Source organism: Corapipo altera, unplaced genomic scaffold (genome assembly GCF_003945725.1).
Source record: "Corapipo altera isolate COAL_440 unplaced genomic scaffold, ASM394572v1 193, whole genome shotgun sequence".
NCBI classification, from domain to species: Eukaryota; Metazoa; Chordata; class Aves; order Passeriformes; family Pipridae; genus Corapipo; species Corapipo altera.
In genome coordinates, this window is record NW_020884996.1 from 423,677 (window position 1) to 450,461 (window position 26,785).

The 26,785-nt window shown below is 55.0% G+C and overlaps 1 protein-coding gene across 16 annotated transcripts in view; it reads right to left on the reverse strand.

The window, feature by feature from the left end:
* The window catches only part of PTPRS (protein tyrosine phosphatase, receptor type S), a 166,763-nt gene extending 139,991 nt beyond the window's left edge, over window positions 1-26,772 (reverse strand). For 15 of the 16 annotated variants that reach the window (XM_027666622.1, XM_027666616.1, XM_027666614.1 and 12 more), the window contains exons 1-2: window positions 26,679-26,772; window positions 23,309-23,389 (exon numbers count right to left, since the gene is read on the reverse strand). The gene's annotated coding sequence lies outside the window, so the exon portion shown is untranslated. The remainder of the gene's footprint in view (window positions 1-23,308; window positions 23,390-26,678) is intronic. The other variant, XM_027666606.1, reaches the window with a different exon arrangement.
* Between the last annotated feature and the right edge of the window lie 13 nt (window positions 26,773-26,785).

A 26,785-nucleotide genomic window follows, 5' to 3' on the forward strand; every position in this document is an offset into this window, starting at 1 on the left:
AGGGGTGGGGAGAAGGAAGGGGAGAGAGGAGAGGGAAGGGAGAGAGGAGAGGGAAGGGAGAGAGGAGAGGGAAGGGGACCCCTCCCCAACGCCGCCCCCCAACCCCGGCTCCAGCCGAGCCCCGCTGCCCATCGCCCGCACCGAGCCGGGGGCTCTGACACGCACCCACCCGCCGGAGCCCGCCCGGCACCACCCCCGACACCCCCGGCGGGGGAGAAACAGTTTCCCCTCCTCATCAATCCGTTAAATACCGAAATGTTTCGATCGCACGGACCGTCCGGGTGCCGCGGCGGTGCCGGCGGGGTGCGGGACGCTGCGGTGCCCGCGGGGGCAGCGCTGAGGGAGCGGCGGGGCCCCCCCGCTCCGTCCCGCGGCGCTCGGGGCCCAGGGGCGCCGCGACCCCGCCGAGGAGCCCGCGGGGCCCGGCCCAGGGAGGCGGAGGAGGAGCCGGGGCGGGGCCGCGGCACGGACGGGGGGCGGCTCGGGGGGCTCGGGGGGCACCGGCCCGGGGGAAGGTCCCGCAGCTCCCTGGGCTGAGCCCCCGCAGTGGGGGGGGAACCTCACAGTGAGCCCCCCCTCCCGGGACCCCCGAGCTGAGCCTTTGCGGGCGCCACTGCCCGCTCTGGGGGTCTCACCCCCTCGGCCCCCTCCTGCCTGGCCCTGCGGTCACCCCAGTGTGGTCACTCGGGGTCACCCCGAGCCTGCCCTTGGACTTCTGTCAGAGCTTTTGGGGTCCGTCCCCCATAGCGGGTCCTTTGAGGTCTGTCCCCTGTACCGGTTCCTTTGGGGTCTTTCCCCTACACCAGACCCTATGGGATCTGTCCCTCCATACTGGGCTTTTTGGGGTCTGTCTCCCCCATACAGAGCCCTTTGAGGTCTGTCCCCCCCATACCAGATACTTTGGGGTCTGTCTCCCCATACTGGGCCCTTCGGGCTCTGTCCCCTGTGTCCTTTGGGGCCTGCCCCCCATACCAGGTCCTTTGGGGTCTGTCCCCCCATACTGGGTCCTTTGGGGTCCCCTCACACACTGCCCTGTTCCACAGCAATCCTCAAAACAAAAGGAAAAGCCACCTTACCCTCCAATGCCAAGAAGCACCGCTGGCCCCCCAACATCCCTGACACACTGTGGCCACTCCAGCCAGGAGTGACACTGGAATAACCCTTGCCTTGGGATTTTTGGCAATATATTGGCTCTACAAGGCACTACTCATCCTTTCCACCTTGTGCCTGGCTCTGTGATGAGATAAACCCTCACCTCTAAAAAAAATATATATAAAGGAAATAAAACCATCAACAAAAGCCACAACCTTCTTCATTTATTTTTCATGGGGCTGCACAGCCATGCTGAGCTCTTGCAGCCATCTGTAAAGGGAGAAGGTAATTCCTAGCCCGAGGACTTTAGAGTTTAAATAAGATATAAACGCAGAGTGAGAGGACAGCAAAGAGAACGGCGAGAGGGGAGTGTGCAACAAAAGGGTTTCTTCAGACAGAGATTAGGATATCACGATTGCAATGTATATACGCCTTTGCATTGACTCTGTATAGGATTTCAGAGCAGCTCTGTTATCTCCAGGCAGGAACAAAACACTCTGTACTCGCTCTTTTCCAAACCGTACCAAAAAGTTGGAGCCAACCAGAAAATAAAAAAAATCACAACAACAAAATTCCTTCTTCTCTCTCCTCCCATTTAGATTTTGCCTAATTTTTTTTTTCCTTTTACACACAGAGAGATATTTTGCTGGGCTTTTTTTTTTTTTTTGGAAAAAAAGCTCAGGGTTGAAAATCCTCGGTCATTTGGGAATTCTCCGAGCCAGCGACCGTAGCGGGGCCGTGCACAGAGAGAGGTTCTTGGCAGGCCCCAACGCGGAGAGGGCTGTGCTGGAGCACGGAGAAGGGGGGAGGAATGCGGGGGGCAAAAGAGGCCACATACATTTTTAGAAGAAAAAAAAATAAAAAAGAGAAGGGAGAAAAAAAAAAAAAAGGCAGCGTCCCCGAGGCCTGCCTGGTGCACACGCCAGCTCTGGGGGCTGGGAGCGGGGGAGCTCGGGGAGGAGAAAGGCTGGGTGGATGGAAGTGAGGATCCAGATTGAAAACAGATGGGATTTTTCTTGCCAACCTGACATCCGAGACCGCGGGAGGCGGGGTGAAACTTCCCTTCGGAGGGGCTGGCAGCCAAGAGATATGGTGGCCCCCCCCCCCCCAAAAAAAAAATAAATCCCAGTTCGGTTTAAAATCCCTTCTCGTTCCTTCTCGCTGGGGCTCTGGGGTCGGCAGAGAGGAGCCCGCTGGAGCTGGGTTGTTTTTTAATACTTTGAGGGGTTTGATTTTACCATTAAGTGTCTGATTCATCTGTTCCTGCCTGCTGGAGCTCAGCCCAGCCTGGCAGTTAATACTTGCCCTAGGAGACATTTTAGGGGCATTTTGCACCCACGTGGATCCCTCTGTGTATGCTCACGAGGGAACCCCGTGTACGTGCACGGAAATAACCCCACGCACACCTTCGTCCTCCCTGCAGCTGCACAGGGGCCATAGCCTCCACCTAGGAATGAGGCAGGATGCAGGAAACACGCTGGAGTGTGGCTGCAAAGATCCACGTTTCCATGTAAAAGAGCACCGTAAAACTTTGGAGGATCTCACACCTCCTGGCGCAGCCCTGGGCACCTGAGCTGGCAGCCTCCAGCAGCCCAAGCTGCCCAGGTTTAAGAAGCCCAGGATTAAGGACATTGAAGGTGGGGAAGGGTCTAGAGCACAAGTCTGATGAGGAGCAGCTGAAGGAGCTGGGGGGGCTCAGCCTGGAGAAAAGAAGGACTGGGGGGGCCTTCTCGCTCTCTGCAACTCCCTGACAAGAGGTTGGAGCTGGGCAGGGATTGTCTCTTCTCCCAGGTAACAAAGGTTAGGACAAGAGGAAATGGCTTTGAGTGGCCCCTGCGGAGGTTTAGGCTGGATATTGGGAAAATTTCTTCACCAAAAGGATGGTCAGGCACTGGCAGAGGCTGCCCAGGGCAGTGGAGGAGTCACCATCTCTGGCAGGATTTAAAAGACCTGTGGATGTGTCACTTGGGGACGTGGCTTAGTGGTGGCCTTGGCAGTGCTGGGGGAATGGCTGGCCTTGATGATCTTAGAGGGCTTTTCCAACCTCAACAATTCGATGATTATAAACTGCAAACAAATGATACAAGAGCCCCAAAGTGACTTGGTGGTGATTCACTCAGGAGTAACTTTGTGGCTGGCCTGAGGCAGGGCTGGGGCTCCTCTGGGTCACACCTCCTGCTTCACCCTCTGGCCACACACCTCACGCCTCAGCAGCCGGTGCAAATCCCAGGAGAGGTGGCAGAGGGGTCCCTGGTGATACAGTGGACACACAAGTCCATATGCAGAGGGCGATTTTTTTATCCATTTCAGGATAAAAATTGCCGCAGGACCGCAAAGGGCTCAGCGTGCACAAACTACCCAACACACATCAAGGGACTGGCACAGCCACCCCTCTGGCAGAACATGGGCATCCTCCAGGCCTGGCAGGGACGTGGGGTCCATGTGCCCCCCCCCAGGATTTCACAGCTACTTTACAAACCAGAAACAAAAAGTTAATGGTGCGGGCTTGACCACATATTTTCCAGGGGCTCTGGGAGACTGGCTCTCCGCAAGCCGGCTAACACACACTCTTTTCATTCAGAGCTTTAAATACCCAATTGTGTCTGTTTTCAGCACGCTCATTTTTAGCATTTTAATGATATGGTCCCCAGCTCTCGCCCTCCTTGGATTGGCCCCAGCGTGGGCTGTTTTTTTTTTTTCTTTTTTCCTCCTTTCCCCCCCCCCCTTCTTTTTAACATCTTGCAGAGCGAGAGGGAAAAGGGAAGGGGGTTAGCAAGAGGTCACACATTTCTCCTAACCCAAGTGTTTTTCCAGCAGGCAGGGGGTCCTGCCAGGGACAAAGGCAACCAGCCCCTTTGGCTGTGTGTTGGCTGCAAGTGCTGCACCTTCTGCCACGGGTCCTCGGCGCAGGCGTGGGATGGAAGCGGTTTGGGAAGGTGCTCCATCCAAGGACACTTCCCACAAGAGACAACAGGCAGCAGTGCCCATCCCCATGCCCTGGCACGGCCAAAACCTCACTCGCCACAACCAGCCCTGGAAGAAAGGGTTTGGGGTTTCCCACTGCAATCATTTTCCCTTCTTCCCCTGTGGCCAGAGCTTTTCCCTGGGCCCCACCGGCAGGATTTGCTCATGGACAGGCAGAAGATCCCACCTGCAAGCAGGACCTGGCACAGAGTTGGGGTCACAGTAGCTGTTCCCACCCCAGCTCCCTGGGTCACACCCCGGGTGCCTCAGTGTCCCCCCAATTCATACTCTTGGCTCTGCTTTTGGCACTGAAAAACTCCCAGAGAGGCTTCAAACATGTCAGAGCACAGTTCAAAGATGGCATTGGGAACTACTGGGAGCCCTGAGACACAAAGGCACCATGGGATCCCCAAGCCCAGAGCTGTCCTAGGAGCCTCCAGAACTTCCCTGGACATGGCACCACACAGTTCTACCTCCCCAGCACAAATCAGACACAAACCAACACGGCAGCTGCCAACTTCATCATCCCAGAATGGTTTGGGTTGTAAGGGACCTTAAAGCTCATCTACCCTACCCTTGTCGTGGGTACAGACACCTTCCACTAGACCAAGTTGCTCCAAGTCCCATCCAACCAGGCCTTGACCATTTCCAGGGATGGGGGAACCACAGCTTCTCTGAGGAACCTGTTCTTGTGTCTCACCACTCTCATACTGAAGCAAATTGTTGGCAGCAAAACCAAAACTCCAGCTTTGCCACCACCCCTGAAACCACCCCTGTGCCCAGGGAGGGCTGCTGGCTTGGCCCTGGGTTTGGCTCTGCATCCCAGGCAGCCTTCACTGCACTGACACAGCAAAGCTGTTTGGTCCAGCGTCAGCTTCAGCATCAACATCTGGGCCTGCTCCTAAAGCTGCTGGAGCACCCAGTGCACGCCATGGATAGAGCCAAGGAGGCAGCAGGAGACTCGGGGCTGAACCTGAGAGAGCCAAACATGTGCATCCTACCTCCATCCCTTGACAAACATCCTCATTTCTCCCCTTCCCCAAGCACACTCAGCCCTACTTGCTTTTACACGTGCTGCTGTGACCCAGCCCCAAGGGACATCCTTTCCCCCTGTCCCCACCACCCCACATCCAGTGTTGTCCCCATCCCCTCTCCCTCACCCCCACACACACCATGTCCCTCTTAACCACCCTCACTGGGTGTTTCAACATCAGCCGCTCAGAGGGATTTTTTTTTTATTTTTTTTCCCGCCAAGTAATATCGAAATGATATTTATTAAATTTGCTCTCTAAGTCCCTCAATCTGCTCCATAATACAGTGAATCTGCGAGGTGGTTTCACTGATCCCGCCTCAATGAGACCAGATTAACACAGATGATCCCGGCTTTGCGGCTCCCTCGGCCCGGGGAGGGTCAGAGGTTGTGCAGGGAGGCAAAACCCGCTGGCAGCGCGGAGCCGGAGGAAACCACGTGGCCTTGGAAAATGATTTCCGAGGTTAATTCCAGGTGGGAAGGAGGGAGCACTCAGCGTGGACGGAAGACTCGTTTGGCTCCGTGTTTCAGGCTCTCTTGCTCTCATCTCCCTCCTCAAGCGCATTGATTGCACCTGCCCCCACCCTGCTCCCCCAGCAAGACGCCCATTAAATCTCAAATCAGCTCCAGAAAGGTTCATCAGATCCATTATCTCTGCATTCAGCTAAATTATGAAAATCATTAAGATAAGGAGGCATGGAGCCTATTAGTTTCCTGCCGAGGATGCTTTACAATTTTTTTTTTCCTTCTGCTTCCACATTTAATTACCTTAAGTTTCACAGTATTTAATTCCATTTATTAAACCTTTAATACGTAAAAACAAAACAACAATAAAACCCACTGCTGGTTGCCTTTTGGGAGGGCACAGAGCCAGGGTTTGGAGCAGCCCCTGCCTCCCATCCCTTTCCCCACTTGGGTTGTGGAGAGGATCCAGGCAATGCTCCATCCACGCATGGACACTGGCAGCTGAGCTGGAGCTGTGCTCACGGGGGATGCATCCACTAATTAAAAAATTAAGGATGTGGCCTGGAGTCCATGCACAGGGAAAATGAGCAGTGCCAGCCCAGGGTCCTCCTATGGGCTCCCCCAAGTCAGGCTGGTCCCTGAGCTGGCTGCCAGGAGATTTGAATAACCCAGAGGGATGTCAGAGAAACCAGCAGGATTGTGGAAACTCTATTTATTATTTTCTACAATCACAGGAACACGGTTAATCTGCAATGCCCCCACACCCCGAAGCCCCAGCAGGGACAGCACTCCTACAGGTACACACAGGGATCCATGTTCCGTTATTTGGGTTATTTTCTTGGACAGCTGCTATTTTAGGACACTGATAGCAAGCCTATGGAAACAGCCAACCCCCCATGTGCTCCAAGCAAGGTCAATCTGAAGCATTAACTGCTCGCTGGCTGCATTTTCCCTTCCCAGAGATGCCATTTAGCAACCCTGGTTCCTATTAGAGCAGCATCTAAACCCCCTGATCCTGTAATGCTGAACAGGCTGTAACCCTCACGCTGGGCTGGCTCTGCCATCTGAACAGGAGAGAGACCAAAGAGTGGAAATAAAACCAGAGGCACAGCCGGGGAAGAGCTCGGCACAGGGTCACCGACTGTGCCACGCACGGAGGGGAAGATGCCAAGCCCAGCTGGTGCCCAAGCCCAGCCCACCAAGAGCACAGGGGCTGCTGATCCACTCCCTGGGAAGCACAGAATTGCAGATCCACACACAGCACCTCCAAACACCCTCCTGCAGGAGATTTCAACATTTGGACAACTCATGGATCACTGAAACTTTTCCTGAGAAGCAGGGGACATTCATGGAGCACCTTGAGCCATTCCTAAGTTTTCAAAGACCAAGTTGGACGGGCCTTGGAGCAACCTGGGCTAGTGGAAGGTGTCGCTGCACATGGCAAGGAGGTGGAATGAGATGATATTTAAGGTCCCTTCCAACCCAAACTGTTCTGGGATTCTATGATTCTATGATTTTATGATTCAGACACTTCTCTCCAGCCCTTGCACAGCAACGTTTGCAAATGCTGCTGCCTTCAAGGCCTGTCCCATCACGCATCCAAACAGGGCCCCACAGCTCCAAGCAGTGCAGTTTCTTCCCATCGACATCTTTTACAGGATCAAACCTCAAACTTGGCCTGCATTTTGCATTTGGTTTTTAAATCACGAATCACTCTGGAAAAGTAGCACCAGGAAGAAAAAAACAACTTGCTAAAGTGTTCCCCAGCAGCATATCCACAGACTTTAATATAAAAAAGCTGCTGCTAATTTAAAAAACAAATGTTTAAGCAATCAAGCATGTTTATTTAATTTGTCCTTTCTGTGCCAGAGAAGGGCTGGGCCGCTCACAGCGGCTGCCACACGACATTATTGAGAGTGTTTGTGGTGAGGTCCCTGCACGTTGGGATGGGGGCAGCTGGGAGACCCTACACAACCCAACCCTTGAAGGGGAGCTTGGAGAGGGTCCCTTGGGATAGTCCAGCCTCAGACCCACCACCCTGAGATGAAAGCAGATGAAATAAGGATGAGACTGAGGATTCAACCCCTTGCTTGCATCCAGCATGAACCAGATCACAGAATCATGGAATGGTTTGGGTTGGAGGGACCTTAAAGACCATCTAATCCCACTCCCCTGCCAGGGGCAGGGACACTTTCCACTAGACCAGGTAGCTCAGAGCTCCATCCAACCCGGCCTTGAACAATTCCAGGGATGAGGCATTCCTGGAAGACAGGCATCCCCATCATCTCTCTGTTCCTCCAAGAGCAGTGAAATTTCAGTTTATTTGCCATCACTGCAGACCAATGTTCTTTAGACTAAAAAGACCAATGTTTTTTTCACTAAAAAGACCATGTGTGGCTCTGCTTGCAGGAGGCACAGAGACAAGTACAGGGGAACCAAGAGCCCCAGAATGAACCCAACTGGAAAAGGGCAGCTGCCTCACCATGGTGAGACACCACTGACCTTGGGTCCTTTCCATCCACAGGCCCCCAGGACACCAGCAGCTTAAAAACACAACTTGCACTCTGTTTAATTTAAATGCTCTGAACTCAGATCAACTCTTGGTTTAAATATTCATTGGTGCTGTGACAGGACCCTGATGAGACATCTGGTAAGTGGGCTGGGAGTTCCATCCACCACCGTGGGTCAAACCTGCAGCTCAAGGGCCACTTTGTACCACCTTACACTCCTCATCCACAGAGCCTGAATCTCTTATGGCAACTGTAAGCTCCAAAGGGACTTTCCTCCTCTTTTTCCCAAACCCTCACCAGCAGTGAGCTAAATCCAGATCTGCTCTTCACACCCACCCACGAGCTGGGGCAACCAGTAAAGGTTCATTAGCGGGAGGAGCCGCGTTCGTCTTGCTTTGAACTTGAAAACAGCTAAAAGAGGGGGATTTTGTGGGGGAGGAGAATATTCATCACAGAAAAAAACCCCAAAACATGGAGTGGCAAACAGCGCCTTCAGCTGCCCTGATGCCAAAAAGGCTCCTGTGGATGAGGTTAAGGATGGGGCATTACCCAAAATGGTGGGGGAGAAAGGTGTTTCTTCTCAAGACACCTCTGCCCACTCAAGGCGCAGGGTGTGAATGTTCACCTGCTCAGCTTTCCCTCTAGCCTCCCCATCTGAGTATTTGGGGTTGGCTCTTACTCCTGGCTGCTTAACCTGCTGTTAGTTTATTTACACAGTTAATACTCCACTGAGGCAATGCAAAGACACAGCACTAAACCAGTAAACAAACAGCCCCGTTTCCCAGCTGGACAACCCCAAATCTCTCTTGATTTGAGGCCCTTCACTGATATCACCTCTGGCACAAAATATTCCTGAAAAGACTTGGCCAGAAGGAAAGTTTTGTGGAGACCCAATGGCAGCAACTGGAAGGCACCACTCCAAAACTGCAAAAAGCTGTGGGAAGTCCCTGCTTCAAGGCTGCAGGAGGAGTATTTTGGATGCCACAGGGGTTGGGAAGGGGACACTTGACATTAGGAGCCCAAGGGGGTTTGCTCTGCAGAGACAAGACCTGGAGGTGAGGATGCTCCTTCAGCCTTCCTGTACCATTAGCTCTGCAACTGAGATGGTGGATGCTCCCATGATGTGGTGTTTTATTTTCAAAGTCAGAAGCCAAATGTTTTTGGTGAACTTTTGGAGGGCAAACACAGAGCAGCCAAGAGCCTTCAGGAGCCCAGGTAATGTTGGCTGCTCCTTTGAGGGAGTTCTCAGTAGCCCAAAGAAAGCTTCATCTTCTCACATTCATGGTTGTCCTGGATTCACAAAGTCCTGGCCTCTTGATGAAGGATGGCCCTGCATGTGTACATTTCACAGATGGGAAAGTTTGGGAATGAACTGGAAAAATGATGTTGCTTGGTCTGCAGCAAAGCAGAGAACTGAGCCTGCTCCCAGCCATCCTTCCTCCAACAGCCACCACCACACGCAGTGGTTTTCACTGGGCACATGCTGGACACAGTTCCTGAAAAGTCCTGAAAGGCCTCCAAAGGCCCAAACCCATCAAGAAATGAGCAATAACCCCAGGACAGTGACTCTAAGGACAATCCAGATTTCTCATGGATCCCAAAACACCGAAAAGAACCCAATTCTCAGAGTACAAGTGAGAGGTTGGAGAGCCCTGTGCTGCTCTTTTTTACACTAGAAAAGCTCAGACCTGGACAGCAGATCATATCTCCTTTCCCACCACAGCACTTTCAGGAATAGTGATGCCTTGGAGAGGGAGCAGAAGCACAGGTGTGAGGGAACCCTTCATGAGCAATTTTGCCATTCAATTTTGCCCATCATTATCGTTGGCTTTAACAAATCACTCCTGGGGATGGCAGGCACTTTATTAATTTTTCCCCCTGTGCAGCATCCAGGATGATTGAGAAAATCCACTGGCCTGTTGATTTGTTTGCCTTCCTGGCCCCAAATAACTCGCTGTTTATTTTTAAACAGCAGGATGCATCAAATCCTGACATCGAGGAGATGGAGCTGGGAGGAGGTGCCACACACACACCATGGGACCAGCACCTGCCCTGAAGGTTTCCACCACATTCTCTGCATTGGGAAAAAGCTGAGTCCACGTCTCCCACTTGCACTTCAGACACATGAAAGTGGATAAAGGGATTTTCACCCCACTGGGTTTCTTCTGGCAGCCGCATTCCTGATGGATTCACTGCCCACCATTCCTGAGCTTTGATCTGCTTGAAGCCCAGGGAAGGTTTGGGCACCTCAGCCTCAAACAACACCCCTGACCTTGGACTTTGTTGTGTGCCCCTGGTGCTCTGGGTGGTGGGGATCTTCTGGGGGATGTTAGGACAGAAAACACTGCAACGTGCACATTGGCAAGCAAATGGTCATGGAAGATGTTTCTCTCTCTAACAGGTCTCCCGGAAAAACACAGCCATGGGAGACACCAGGTAGTGGCTCAGCACCTTGCTGAGTCCTCCAACACCCTGCCAAGACCTGAGCAAGTCATTTGCCATGAGCCCAAGCCCTCCTGGAGCCCTCTGAGGTTGGCAGCCAGCTGGGGCCAGCTCAGGTGCCCAGGTCCCTCTCGGAGCTCAAGTTCCTCTCCTGTCCCAGTGGCTGTGGTTGCTCACGTGGGAGGATTCAGGTTCTGCTGTTTGCCCTCCCATGGGGTTGCTCCAAGCAGCAGCTGATGCACAAGGACTCATGCAACCAAAAATCCAATCAGCCCTCCTGAGGAAACACCACTGGGGCTCTCAGCCGGGTGTTTTGGTGGTGATCTCCCAGGGGCAGGAGGGAGCACCCAGTCCAAGGACATCCCCAGAATGGGACATGTCCTGCACAGCTCATCTTTGCAACAACATCCCAATGGGAAGGGGTTTCTCAACTCACACAACCCCAGCAGAAACCACGCGAGGCAGCTTCACTGTCCCCATCCCGTAGGCCCCTACAGATGACCTTTATTTGTGTTTTTTTAAGCACCATCTCCATTCTTTGTGGTTACTGAGACTGTTTTCCATATGAGCAGCACTGGAGAGTCTTCCAGAGCCTGCAGCCATCCCACACTGGAGCCTGCTGAGCAGCCAAGCGAGACCTGCAAAAGCCCAAAGCAGGCTGGAAGCTGCCACGAGGACCACGTGGGCAGTAATGGATCTACCGAGGGCTTACAACAAAACCACTGCCGGGGACAGGCGAGGCTTGGGAACACGGCACAGACAGAGGGAGCTGCAGCAGGAACGTGCCACAGCCGAGGGGATGCAGGGACAGAGAGTGGGAGCAGCAGCTCCAGCACCACAGAATCACAGAATCAACTAGGCTGGAAAAGACCTCTGAGATCACCAAGTCCACCAGCAGCCCTGGGTTAGTGCAGGTCCCCAAAAGCTCAAGGCAGCAGCGGCTGCTGGCAGCCCTTGGGCAGGGAGCTGGCTCTCCCCACGCACACTCCTTCATGGAAAGCCTTCTTTGTTTGTTTTCCTTCTTTCTTAGAATAAAAGAAAATGGCAGGGAAGCAACTGTGCAGTTCTCCAGGGACCCAGGACGCCTCATGCCCGTTCCCTGAGCAGGGTTAAACTGCACTGGGTCTGAACAGAGCTCTCCAACAGAGCCTGAAAGCAGAAGGAATGACCTCCCCCTGCACACACACATTCCCTCCTGCTCCTCAGTGGCAGCAGAAGGGACCGGGGGTGCCTCTCCTACGTGCCTACACACACCATAAATAACATCATACGCACATGTTATTGAAAAACAGGTCCTGTGCAACTGCCCACCACATGTGGAGTCCTGCAGGGTGGTGGTACAGGCCGGTGCCTGCCTCCCCCCCCCGGGGCATGGGGCCCTGCTCTGTGCAAACACGCCAGGCTCGTGCCCAGGGCTGCGCTCGCCGAGCCCGGCAGCTCCCCCAGCACTGCCCTGTCCAAACACGCCCGGGCGTGGGTTTGCACTGAGAAGGGATTTACAAGGGAAGGCTCCTGGGAGACCTTAGAGCACCTTCCAGGGCCTAAAGGGGCTCCAAGGGAGCTGGAGAGGGACTTTGGACAAGGGTATGGAGAGACAGGACAAGGGGGAATGGCTTCCCACTGCCAGAAGGCAGGGTTAGATGGGAGACTGGGAAGAAATTCCTCCCTGCGAGGGTGGGGAAGCCCTGGCACAGGTTGCCCAGAGAAGCTGTGGCTGCCCCATCCCTGGAAGTGTCCAAGGCCAGGTTAGAGCAACCTGGTCTAGTGGAAGGCATCCCTGCCCATGGCAGGGGGTGGAAACGAGATGAGCTTTAATGTCCATTCCAACCCAAACCGTTCTGTGGCTCCATGACCAATCTTGCTTTGCCACTGTAGCACACTGAGGCAAACCAGCAACACCCAACTGATGGAGGCAGGTACAGACCCCACTTTCCTGTCTCAGGTAAGAGAAAGAGCAATTGCCACCTGAACCAGGCTGGGCTGCAGCACTGGTAGGTCAGCTGTCCCTGTCCCATGCCTGATGCAAAGCCCCATCTCTTCCAAAAAGACCTCCAGAAATGCACTGCTGAAAATGCAGCAAATATTACACACTGCTGGTAACACCACTCCTCCTCCTCCTCCTCGTGTCCCAGACACACTTTCCCTCCTCTTCCCACTGTCCCATCGGCTGCCAGCTGCAGAGGGGCCCTGCCAGCTGACAGATGAATCTTCAGGTTAACAAATCCAATTTGTCGGAGACAAAAAGCCAGAGCATTTCATTTCTGCTGGCTTTTTCTTCATGAAATTGCTCAGACATTCAAGACGTGAAATGTCACCGTGTCACTTGGTGGCAGCTGAGGGCACAGAGCTGGAAAGGTCGGGAGAAGCTCTCTGAGAGCCACCCCTGCACAGTTTGAAGGGAAGGGGAACAGGGCAGATGGGGCCACTGTCATTGCTGGGGACAAGGAGGCCACCAGCCCACACATATTCCAGATATAAACCCAGTGCTCCCAGTCCCACCAGCTCTCAGCAGAGCAGAGAAGGATGTTAATGCCCAGTGCCAGAGCATGAGCGCTCACTCACAATTGCAAACAAGTCCCTTTTGCTCCCCTCGACACCCCAAGCCCCCTCTACCCCACTCCCCTGCACTCAGGGGCCAGCTGGGACCATCACATTTCCCTGAGCTTGAATGAACAAAGCCAAATTTTCCCCACACCATTTAGGGTATCTCCCACCAGTGCAGGACACAGTGGCAGTACTGGAAGCATGGCAGAGCCATCTGTATCCTACCAGGAGCAGGGAAAGCTCCAGGCATGTGCCAGTGAATCACAGAGAAGGGCATTGCTACATCCTCTGCCTCCCCCCCGGGCTGGGTCTCAAAGCAGGGATGTCCAGAAGGGCTCCTGCTGTGTCATCCCAAGAGCAGTGCTCAGGACACCCTTCCTCCAAACTGGAAGGACCCAAAAGCTGTGTCAGCACAGCACCAGCCGGTCACAGAGGCCACGGGCACAGACAGGGCTGCGTTCCCCGCCGGGACATGCCGCGGGCACTGCGGCTCCCGGGCACCCCTCCAGCCCAGGGGGAACCTGAGACCTCCCCTCACGGGTGAATTTACTGCTGGGAACATACAGTTACAGCCCCGGTGCTGCCAGAGGTGAGGCAGAACAGGACACCCCACAACACAGGGCCCAGCTATGCAAGGTATGGAAGCGCCTGGAAACCAGAACGGTTGGTGTCCGTCTGTCCCCAGAGCCACCAAACCCCTGCTGGCTGTTCTGCTGCAGACACTGCTCCGGTTGGGTGTGTAACTGCAGGAGTTTGGGGAGAAGATGAGCTGCTGGCAGGGTTCTGTGTCAGCCCAATCTCGAGGCTGGAGCCTCCCAAATGTCAAAAGGCTGATTCTGATCCAAAAGACACCTCTGCTCACACACGGCCCCCAGCACAGGGGTCAACACCAGAGTTGGCCGTGGCATCTCCCACCCCTCTCATGCATTGTTGGTCTGAGCCCCAGCAAAACGACACAGTGCAACACCAGAGCCCACGCTGGGATTTCACAGTCCTATCCCAAAATGCCAAACTCCCATCCCAGAGCACAGCAGGGATCCCACAGCTGCTTCCCACACCAGCCTGTCACGCTCCTTGAGCAATTCCTGGTCCCAGCAGCGGGAAGAGCTGCCAGTTTCTCTGCCCAAGAAGGTGCAGAGCAGGGATGCTGCTCCAGTTTGGCTCTGGGGCATGTGGGAACACAGAAACCAAGAGAAGCACTGCCAGGGGGGTCTGAGCCAGGGAGTGGTGGGTGACCAGAGGACAGAACAGGGAGACAGGGCTATGGTTAACTTGGCTCAGCAGCGGCCGCCTGCCTTGTGCCCGGTGCTGCAGCATCCGTGGGAGACGTTCCATGAGCATCCACGGGGGCGAGATGGAGCTTGGACTCTCCCGCAGCCACAGGGAGCTTCCACTCCCACAGCAGCTTCCCTGCATCCTGCTGAGAGGGGGTGGCCATGGCACAGAGCCCTGCTGGGAAGGGTGGCACAGCTGGCACCAAGTTGAGCAGCGGGGCCGTGCAGCCCCTCCGCCACCGCTCCCGCACCCGGCATTCCTTCCACCGCCTCCTTCCTGGCCTCGTCCCCCACACTCCCGTCTGCTGCCACCCACTCCAACCCCTCACTGCACCGAGCTCTCCCAGCTCATCCCATCCTGCCCACCCCAAAGCTTTCCCCAGAGCCCCCAGACCTTCCCTGGAGTGGCAGTGACATGGGTTTTCCCAGCTCCTGCTCAGTTGTGCCAAGGCGCACACTTCCAGAGACTGATGATCCTTGTGGGTCCCTTCCAACTCAGGATATTCTAGGATTCTATGACCAAAGGTACCTCTGTCCCACACCCTCTTGCTCCTTTTATCTGCATCCAGAGCCTACAGACAGAGCCAGGAGATGCATATACAGATGGAATGGGATAGAGAGACAGGACTCCCTGCGATGCCACCACTTTGATGAGGGCACGGAGCAGCACAGCCATCTTGTGACTTCAAAAAGCTGAAGCCCAGCAATCATTTACATAGGCAAGATTTCACGATATGGGGGGGTTTCCCTCCTAAAGGACTACTCAGAAAAAAAAAAATTGGTTTTAAAATAAAGTGACTTCCAAAGAAAAATCCAAGTTGAAAGCGTTGCTTTGATTTTATTTTAAGATTAAAGCTCTCCACAGAGTGTTCCAAGGGCCTGACGTGAGTCCAGCATCACAGACTCCTCTGATACTTCCTAGAAAACCCTGCAATTGAGCCACCCATAAATGTTCCTCATGAGAAGGTTCAGAGGTCCCACAGGAGAACAAGGCTCTCAGGGGACACACACTGCCCAGCACACTGCTGGGGCAGCCCTGCCTCGAGAGCATCTGTCTGCAAGATGGAGGATGAGTGATGGAGGCATGGATAAGGGATACAACCCGCTCAAAGACATAGGAAAAAGTCAAGGGTAAGTCAAGAACAAAGCATCGGGCTGGGAGATCCCATTACACGACAATGCAGCCTAATGACAGCCTGGCTCTGGGAGGGTTTGAAGAGTGAAATCCAAGCCTATGTGCTCCGTGGGCTGACCCAGACAGACCATGGGGACAGTGGCTCCAGGGCACAGACCCCTCAGGGACAGTCCTCTGTGAAGTGCTTGGCAGAAAGGCTCTGGGCAAGCACTTTTCCCACAGTTTCCCTTCCCAAGCCATCAGCGTGTGCTCAGCACAGGCTGTTCCAGCAGCAGGAAGCACTTGAGCACACGGTCAGCTCTCCTCTTTGAAGAGACACTCACAGACAGGGCAGACAGGACCTGACTGCCCCCTCTCCTTTCACCAGTCCCATCCCCCAGCTCCCCTAGACACAGAGACCCAACCTCATCACCCACCCTTGATAAGGGGGGGACAGCCCAGTAACTAACACACGGGACGAGGTAGGACACTGGGGTCGATGTCCAAGGTGGGTCACACCTGGACCAGGAAGACCCTGCCAGCTGAAAATCCACCTCCAGGCATGAAAACTGTGTGTCCTCTCTTCACCTCCTCCTCACTACTCCTCACCCAGCCCAAAATCCAGCTCCTTGCCAGGCTGGGCACACACCAGAGGCCCATGGCACCCACGTGGGCATCCATCAGAGCCCCCACACCTACACTCCCCGAGGCAGCCGGGATGAGAAGCCTTAGCTACGAGGGCCATTAAGGATTTCATTCACCTTTCTCTCTTACTTCTTAGAAACACTTCAGTTCCTCCCACCTCCCTTCTTTTCCCCTTTTCAAAGCAACCTTACACCTATTTTTAGATCAGCACATCTCGGTGCTGCCGGATGGCTGACGTCCCCCGCGTCACCTCCACCGGGAAGAGAAGCAAAGGGATGCTCGTGTTACCCAAACCACTGGGGCAGCTGCTCAGCCCAGGGGTTTTCAAGCTGCTTTGCAGAGGGATGAATGAATAAAGCATGGAAGCTGCCATCCTGCTGCTCAGGAGCAGATGCTGAGAGCACAGGAGGTCTGTGGTCTTTCCCAAAACCCAAACAGCCGCACCCAGATCGCCTTACAGGACCAGCAGCACAGCCTTTGGGGCACGTAGTCCACGAGCAGCCCTGGGGGCCAGAAACACAACCCCACAGCTCTAGACAGGTCAGTCTGCTAAAATCGAGGAGATGAAATGTGATAGTGGCAACCAGAGCTTCCTCCTCATCCCTCTCCCAAGGAATCAGGACACACAGTGACAGTGGCTCCTCCTGCCCCACTCAGAGCACGACTGTGGGTTCATCCTCAGCCTTTAAAGGTTGTGCTTTAACCTCCTGGAGAAAATAAAGCTTCTCATCAGCACGGTCCAACTAGTCCTTCCAGGGGAAGAGTCAGCAGGGATCCTGCTCGGCTGTCCTCCTCGGGGCTCTGAGTGTAGGACTTTCCCAGTCAGTGTGGATGGATGGTGCTCAGAGACTCCAAATTCAGGGATTTTTCCTCTTCCAGGCAAGTTTTGCAATAGGACAGAAAGAGGCTGCTAGTCTGAGGGCCTGGATGCCAGAGAGGAACAGAGGTGGCAGGAAATCCCAAACCAGTAGAAAATTCCGCTTGTTCTGGGTCAAACGTAGGAGGAAAGAGAGGCACAAGTGGAGGTGCAGGGAGAGGAAAGACCCTTTCCAGGAGAGCAGTGCAAGAGGTCAGGTCTGTACAAGGCTTCTGGGGATTCACAGCGTTTAGGTTCTGATGTTGAAGGTCAAAACCCTGGAGATGATCAGGATCTGGTTCCCCAAAGGACGATTCCTTCCCCAAAGGACAAACTTTCCCTGCAGCAACAGGGCAGTCCCAGTGCCATGTGGGACCAGCAGCCTCCATCTCCCACTGCTGCACAGAGGAAAAAAGTCCATCCCAGGCACAGCAGATGCCACCTTTGCTTTGGAGGGCTTTGGGGTGGACTGATCCACCCAGCCATGCTGGGTGGGGATGGCAGACCCTGAGTTCCCACAGTCAGAGCTCCGTGAAGCAGCAGCCCTTCCTCGGTGTAAAACCAAGCAGGAGAGGAACGAGATGAGCAGCACTGCGATGGATGCTCCCGGGATGGCGGCCGTGCAGGGATGCAGAGGCCACTGTAGCTGTGCTGCGTGTCCCAAATCAGCCTGTGCCCCCAGGATCCCACTGAGTTGCCAATGGTTGAACCGTTCCTAGGACTGGGTTGGGTCCTGCCAGCTCCTGTGCTTGCTCTGGACTCGCAGGGAGAAGGTAAAACAGTACATGGCACACGCCTTGCCACAGGTAGGGCCATCGCCGCCCCAGCACCCCAGGAGAGCCAAGGGAAAGCTGCATTCTCTTCTGCTGAAATCCACCCAGGAGAGTGGCAGGGATTTACCACAGTGTGGAAAAGGCAGCCCAGCTGCCCAGCGTGGGGGGCTTTCATTGGGGTGCTGCCCTGAACCCCCAGCCACAGGCAGGGCAGAAATCCCTGTTGGATACTAACGAGGACACTGGGTTATATCCAGTCACCACCATTTTAGAGCCCTGAACCAAACAGCCACATGCAAACACACTTGGGAAAAACAGATTCGCTTCTTGCTTTATTTATTGGCCAGGGCTAGGAGAGCAGGGACACATCCCCGAGACACCTTCTCCTGGCTCCAAAGATGGGCTCATTATTCCCAGGCAGTGTCTGGCAGGGTGCGGATCGCTCTCAGATTAGAGATGTTTATCAGTGAGCTATAATGAAGGTGGGACAGTGACACCGAGATGAATATTACATTTCAGAAAAATTTAAATGAAATGATCCATCATGCCCAGCAGATCAGCACCACCTTCTGCCAAGCACCGCGCCGAGCAGAGTGGCTTTGGAGACCCACAGTCACCTTGGCTCACGGCTCCAGAGGGAAAGCAGCGCAACGGAGAAAGCAGAAGCACTTTGATTTCCAAGGGCACGGAGAGAAACAGCAACACCAATGGCGAGGGAACTGCAGCCTTCTCCAGCATGGCAGTGAGACATCCCCCGTGCAGAGTGGTCCGAGTTTGGGTCCTGGCGTGGAGCACACCCAGAAATAGAGCGCCCTCGGAAACGGGCCGTGGCTCGTGCAGGATGTGGAGGTGAAGGGTCACGGAGCGGCTTTTCCCTTAAGTGAAATATTGCCGCCGGCTCAATGGAAGCAGGAGGTTGGTCCCTCCTGGGAGGAAGCTATCAGAAACCACTCTCCCTCCCAGAGTGGCTTGCCCACGGTTTGCTACCTGTTGCATTTTTACAAGCAGGCAAAACGCCGGGAGAACGTAAGACGGCGTCAAGAAACAAGAGTGGGCGCAGAGCGCGCAGGGCAGGGACACCAGGAACGCTCCGAGCTGCTGCAATCCAGCCACGGAGGCATTACACATTCATCTGAATTTTAAATACAGAGCACGATGACTGGCATCCTCACAACTGCCACCGCAGCCTCACACTACAGCTTTTATGGTAATTCACAGGGAGTTACCCACAAGGCACCGCAGAGATTTTCTTGGCAGCCATCCTAAACTAATTTTTATAGGTTAGTGTACGGTTATACATAAATGTTTAAGAAAAATAAAATGGCGACTCGGAGGGAAGGGCACGGCTGGGAGGTTCCTGTGCTGTGGCCTGTGATGGTCCAGTGCAAAATGCCACAGGGTTGATTTGAGGTCCATGTCACTGCTGGCCACCTCATGTCAGGGCCAGGTGAACAGAAGCACCAGTTGGTTCATGAACTGGTTTGCACTGGCTGCCACAGTGCCCAGCCCTCTGCATCATTCCTGCCCCAGTGTCTCTGGGTCTCCAGAGCATCCCCCTGCTCTCTGCAGAGTGTTCAGTTTGGGCAGATCACACCTGGTCAGGAGAGAGCACCAGCAACACCCTGCCCGCTCCCAGGTGACCCACTGGGTACCTGTCTGCAGGTGGGGGTGATGGGCTGCAGTGCTCAGCCCCTGTCCTGGATTCACCAGCCAGGAGGGGACAGGAACAATCCCAAGGAACAATCAGTTGTTGGTGGAAACCACAGCATCCTGAGAAACCCTTTTCATAGAATTGTGGATGAGTTTGAGTTGGAAGGGACCTAAGAGATCATCTCATTCCACCACTCTGCCATGGGCATGGACACATTCCAGTATCCCAGATTGCTCCAACCCCCATTCAACCTGGCCTTGGACTTTTCCAAGGACTGGGCAGCCACAGTTTCTCTGGGCAACCTGCACCAGGGCCTCCCCACCGTCACTGTAAAGCACTTCTTCCTTAAATCCAATCTAAATCAACCCTCTTTTAGTTTAAAACTCTTTGCTCTTGTCCTATCACATCAGGCCCTGCCAAAAAGCATTTGATGCGCTTTCACACCAAATCCTTGCTGTCACCATTCCTGCCCACCCAGGGCCATCCCTCAATCCCAGGCACATCCCTTCCTGCAGGGAGGGAAGGAGGGTTCAGCCCCCACTGCCAACCCCACCTCGGAACTCCCAGCAGGACACAGCTCTGCCCATCACCTTTGCCTCCCGCATATCCTGACCATGTTGGACACAAGAACTTCACATGGTGAGTGGAAACTGCTGCTCAGCTTCCAACTACCTCCACAGCCAAGGCAGGGAACAGAGCTGGAGTCACTGCCAGCAAGAGACAGCACCTCGGGAAACAAAGGAGAGACACAGCAGGAGGGAAACCTTGATCAGTGCAAGCCCGAAGCAGCACCCATCTATGATTCCCAGGAACCAGAGCAAACACTTGATGATGTCAGAGCTGATGATTAGCTTAAAAAGAATATATAAATCCCGAATTCCTGCAGATTTTGCTGCACACACACACGCGTGCGTCGGAAGGGAAGCAGGCAGTGTGTCCATCGCTGCTGTCTTCACAACAGCAAAATGGAGGGAAGCACGGTCAAGACTTTAAAGGAAAGAACCTTTCAGATTTAAATCAGCTGTGGAATTACTCACAACACTGATTTGGATACAGGGACACCACAAAGAAAACAACTGAGCAACAGATCAGAGGGGAAGATAGTGGGATTCAACTCCAGCACCAAAGAGACAACGGCCCTAAATTCCAGATGAGGCAGCTATTTTTTCCTGACATGGGATTATTGCAGTTTGAGAAGCCACACACCCCCCATGTCCTCCCTCTCCTGCCTCCTGTGTGCCATCCCAGCTGGGTGTTTCCACACAAGGAAGATGGAGAGCACTTTGCCCCCAGCCTTGTGCCTTCTGCACCCAGAGCAAGCAGTTACCTCGTGCAACTCCACATCCCGTCATGTGTCACTGCCCATAAACAGCAGTGAAAGCAGGGGAAACCTCTGAAAACAGCATCAGGTAAAGCCAGGGCATTTCTGGAGCAAGGATTTGATGTTATCTCAACTCACCCCTCCATTGGGCTTGTAAACCCCCACCTCCTGGGAGCACAGCAGGGACAGAGAGTGAAGCATTCCTGAGGTCTGAGCAGACCTTACCTGTTGTGCTCGTAACCAGGCTGACAAGAGGAAGCTCAACACTCAGAAGCAGGACACCAGATACATTCCCACCATCACATCCCTGCAGACCACGTCCAAGATGCTCCAGGACAAATGCAGAGAGACACCAGTGGGAGAGGCAGGAGCCCCAGGTGTTGTGCCCCCCAGGTACAGATTCACACACAAACACTTGACTACTCAAACCCCAAAAGGCTTAACCCCCCCCCCCCAGAGACAGACACCCTTCTTGCAAACCCCACCACGCGTTGCAAACTGTGGCTGCAGCCGAATCAGCCCTGATCCCAATGCCCAACCTGCAGCCAAGTGCTGCCACCCACCCTCCCACCTTCCAAATCACACCGTTAGAAGCCACTCGACCCTCAGGTTTCCTCCTCCCTTAGGATGTCCCCGTGTAGGTGCTTGCAAAGCCACAGCCAAACTGCAGCCCCCTGGCCTGGTGTAATCCACAACTGACAGAGCACTCACATAGGAAACAGGGCTGAAAACATGGGATTCAGCTGCTGCTGTGCAAAACCAGCCCTGACACGGCAGCAGGAGCAGAGACCTCCAGGAGCCGGGCACAAACAGCCACAGGCTTCCTAACCTAAACCACCCCACAGCCCTGATTTAATCTGATTTATGCAAATGTTAAACCAATTTAGGTGTGCACGTTGTACGAGTTGCCTGGCCCAGTTTAATTTGATAGGTTTTTAAACCTGTTTAGGCAAACTAATATCTGCTCTCTAATCTAGAGCAGCCCTCTCAAATTGTGCAAATGTTGCCAGGGAACTGGAGCACAGACGCTCTGACGGATCCTCAGTTGTATGACAACACTCACGCTGCATCAATGTTACTGACTGATAGTAACACATGGAAGAGAGGACGCTAAAATCCCATCTCTCCCAGGGCTAGTCATGCCCATGACACAGGGCTCCCAAATTCCCACACTGCTGCACCAGGAGCTGCACAAAGGCCGTCTCCAAAGCTTTCCATACTCACAGTGCACAAACCCAGGTGAGGCCCAAACAGCCCAGGGCCACAGCAGGATTAGGATATGGTGAAGCCTCGCTTTTCTCTGGTGGGGGACACATGTCCCTGAGGGGCCAGCAAGCTCCAGGAGCAGGGAGAAATCCCAGTTTCGGGTATTGGTGTGTCTCCCTTCCCCATGAGCCGGGCTGTCTCACTCTCATTATCACTCCTTTGTCTCCACAGACAGCACAGAGCATCCCTAAACACCTCAGATCTGCTCCTCCTTTAGAGCTCAGGTGTGTTCCCTGCTCACACCCGGACATCCCAGGGGGAATCCGTATCCCTATCCCATTCCCCTGCCACAGCAGCACCTCCCTGGGCAGCTGCACCCGGCGCCTGCCCTCGGGAGCTGGTGGGAGGACGGGAGTCAAGAGGTTTCACGGATTTAAAAAAATAAAATAAATAAAGTTTAAAGAATCTCACACCTCCCAACCAGCTCCCCACGGAGTGATGTCAAGAAGGCAACACAGCTCTGGAAATTCCTTTTTCTGGAGGATGCTGGCACTGCAGTGGGACATGGCCATCTGTGTAGGACATGGGCTTGTCAGACAAGCAAATAATCCGACAGCACAGGCAGCTATTGCAAAGGGAACGCCAAGCTCGATAAATTACTAAGCCAAGACAGTGATACCCAAGCTAGAAAAAAAAATAAAAAGTCCAAAAGAATTATGTTGGATCAGACCCAGAAGTCTAGAGGGTTTATGAGCTGAAAGATGGGGAAAATAAAAGACAATTTCCAGTTTGTCGGGCTGATGTCAAGGCAAAAAAAATAATCGGTCAAGTTATAAAGCAAATAATCAGAAAGAGAGGACAAGAGCAAAAAAATAAAAGGTCTAACAAACAGAGCCTCCAGATTGTTTCAGCTTATTGTGTAATAAACTTTGCAGAAAGGAAGCTGGCCTGAGCATTACTACTTCAGGGCTCATGGGTTTAAAATCGACCACAATTTTTAAAAACCAATACTGAGATAGCCAGAAGCCGCCCAGCCTGGCTGGCTTCTTCAGTTTGCAAATCTAAAAAAAAATAAAATATATGTTCTGGGGGTCCTGCCTGGAATCACCACCCCAGAGTGAAGCCCCAGCTCCTGACCCCACTCCCTCTGCAGGAAGCCAAGAGCTTCACGGATGGAGGGAGCTGGGCCAAGGGAAGGGATTATTTGAAGTACAAGTCAGGCACATTTTTCACGCTGTTGAAGCAATGATATTTAACAGAAGTCATTTGCAGATTTTCCTTTTTTTGAGGAGAGAGTTATGAATAATATGCATGTTCTTATCAACTCACATAAGAAGAATTTAAAGCTCAAAGTTCAGCAACTGTGGATTAAACTACTTAGCAGCATCTTTTTAACGCAACTGAATAACCTCTCTCCTTACCATCCGCTCGCACTGCCCACACTGACTCGGGTTAGATCTGGCTTCGCTTTATCTCGGATTCCTACACTCGCAATTTTATCTCTGCAATGCAAAAGAAAAACCGTTTCAGTCGGGAACAGAGCGAGTTCAAATCAAACCCACGTGCGGCGCGAGGCCACAGGCCACGGCTCGCATCCCTCGCGGCAGCTCCGCTCGCCACCCACGCAACCTCTGCCACGTGGAAGGAGCATAAACAGTTCAACACATGAGTTTACTACCCGGAGTTACTCTGCACCGAGGAGCAGCTGGATGGGCCCTTCACCCAGGGCAAGCCTGGTGAACCGCCCCGCCGGGCACCGCAGAGGGCACCCACCTCGACACGGACCTCAAAGCAGCGTCGGGTGGGAGTCTCCCACCTCAAATACAGCTCTGGGGTCTCTAAACACGGCCCGAGCCCCTGGGGTAGCCCAGCAGTAGGAGCTGTTCCTGTGCTATGAGGAACCACAAAGACTTCCAGCCTCCGTTTCCACAGCGTGTGGCCAAAGGGGGACTTCAGGTATCTCTTCACCCTCATTCCCACCTCTCCCTGCAAAGCAGCAGCAGAATTAAGGGTCTAACAGGAGTCCACCCTCCTGGAGAAAGAGCAAAGGAACAGTTTTCCTCTTCTCCTTACAGAAAGTGTCACACCAGTGACTCCTTAGCATCCAGAAAAAGGCAGAGCAAACCTGCTCCCCTCGGGATGAGACAGAGGGGACACCCCAGGAAGAGGCTTCCTTTACCAAACCTACATTTTTCAACCCCGTGAGCAGCAGGGAACAGGGCAACAGAGACCTGGGGGGCACAAAGGACCTGACCCCATCCTGCCAGTGAGGCCAATGCCAGAAGACAACTACAAAAGGACTCGAGGGCCTCCTGCCCCATCACCTCCATCACCCCATCCCCAAGTGTACAAACGGCTCTGCTGCAGGAGACCCCTCTCCCCCCGCATTCCTCAGTGGCACAGCTTCAGCTGGAAGCTCCTCTTGCATTACTCAAAGTATTTATGACTTTTTCCCATTTGAAATATGGGCCCTTACCACGCACAGGAAGGAGGAGGAGAGTGCCAGCAAACCCGTTAATTTATAAGTCAATCTGGCAGGGAACAATTAACAGCTTTCCCGCTGTCGGGTGTGCAGAGGGGGGTACATTCCCCCTGGCAAGAGCAGGAGGGTCCCTGTATTGGTACATGCCCTGCCCTGCCGAACCCAACAGCCTTTGTGCCCAGCACCCAAGTCCAACTTCATTTCCCCTCACTGAGGGCTCTCACAGGGACAAGCAGCCCTGTCCCCTGCAGCCCCTTCGGGTCACACAAGCAGCTCCCCCAGCCTGGCACAGGTGCACAACCCCCAAAACACACTTCACAGGGAAAAATGATATATAACTCCATAATATTTTGCCCTGCCTGAGCGGAGCTGAGATCAGCGCTGACAGCGGGAGCTGCGGGCAGGAGCAGAAGCACCAGCGCCCACGGGGAACATCCCCTGTGAATTCCAGAGGGGGTTTGCCTGGGAAGAGGACAGGGAACACTCCAGGTGCACAGCCCCTCGCTCTGCAGGGTGTTCCCACTCAGAGGAAGGGCTGGAACCCCTCACCCAAAACTGCTTTTTCCTCCCAGCCGCGGCAAATATTTTTGCAGGAGCAAAGCCTCCCGGGACTCGGAGAGGGAGAACGCCCCAAGAACGGAGGTGTTCCCTGCCCCCAGGGGGTTCAGTGCCCGTCCCTGTCCCTGCACATGCCGACAGCCCTCCCACAGGTGTCACCTCTACACCCACACTGTTCCCCTTATCCCACACTTGCACCATTTGCTTCCACAGGGGGAACTGGAATTAGATTCTCCTGGGGAAGCACAGACACTATTACTCTTATTTGAATAGGGGGGCAGTTCACCCTCCCTGTGATAAATTTTGAGTCGGTGACACAGGGGCTCTGGGGCCATCTCTCACTTGCTGCGGGATGATCCCAGGGCTCGGGATTTCAGCTGAAATCCCCGAGGGCGGATGGAAAACACCACCTGCTGTCACCCCAGGAGCGTCCCCCTACGACTCTCCAAGGCTGTTCCCAGCCCCGGAGCCAGCTGCCTCTTGTAGAAAGGGGAGGTTTGATGCAGCCCCCCCAGCGCAGGGGAGGGGACCCTCCCCAGCACGGGGACTTGGGTGGTTTTGGGATAACCCGTGTCCCTTCCTTGCTACTGTAACTGGGCCACCCCACAACTGGGGGCAGCAGGGCAAAACCCACTGGCCAACGGGCTCCGGAGATGGTGGGAGAACAAGGCAACCCCGGTGCCACCAGTGTCTGGGGTGGGCGCGGGCAACACCCCAGGGGGACACAGCAGTGTCCCCAGGATGCGGCATCGCACCGGGGAACGCTCCGACGGCTCCTCCGGCACCCGCATCCCGGCGATGCTGCTCCGGGAGCGGCACCGGCTCCGCCACCGGAACATCCCGGCGCGCCGGGAGCCGGAGAAGCCACCGAGAGGGGACCCGGGTCCGCGGCCACCCCTCGCCAACACGGGCGGTCCCACGGTGCCGCCCCGCGGGAGCGCAGCCCCGAGCACGGGGATGATGCCGGAGCCCCTCAAATCCCCCCGCGGGGCCGCGCCCCGCACCGAGCTCCCGGTGGGACCGCGGGTGGGAGGCGGCCGGAGGGACGCGGAGATGGGGCGGGGGGCGCGGTGGCAGCGAGAGAAAGAGCACGGCGGGGAGCTGGGGGTCCTAAAGCGAGCGGGGGAGCGAATCGGTACCGGAGCGTGGGACGGAGCCGGGGCGCATCCCCGGAGCCGGGGCGCATCTCCGGAGCGGCGGGGGACGGAGCGGGGCGCACCCCGGGACCGGGGCTGTTCCCCGGGACCCCCCGCCTGGGCTGCACCCCCTCGGTCCCCAGCGCACCCCGGTGCCCCCGCCCGGTCCCGGGGCCGCCGCCCCGGCGCTCCCCCGCATCCCCCCGCCGCATGTGCCGGGAGTCCGCCGCGCCCCCTCCCCGCACCCCCGGCTATAGCGCGGCCCCTTCCCCCCCTCCCCCGCGGCAGCCCCCCATACGCCCCCCCCCTTTATAACACGCCCCCCGTTCTCCGGTGCCACCCATCCACCCGCTACAACGCGACCCCCCCTCCATCGCCACCGGCCGCACCCCCGGCCACCAGACCCCCGGCCGCCTGCCCACCCCGCTCGCTATAACGCCATCCTTTATACCCCCTCCCCTCCATTCCCCGCGCCCATCGCCGCCGCACCGCGACCCCCGTTATAACGCGACCCCTCCCCGGCGCATCCCGCCCGCACCCCCCGGATCCGCCCTCACAGAGCGAACCCCGCTATACCGCGCACCACCGCCCCCCATCCCCGCTCCCCGCCGTTACCTGCCGGCGCGGCCGCCCGCTCCCATGCTGCCGGCGGAGGGGCTGCGAGGGGCCGCGGGGGCCGCCCTCACCGCCTGCCTTCCTCCCCCTCCTCCTCCTCCTCCTCC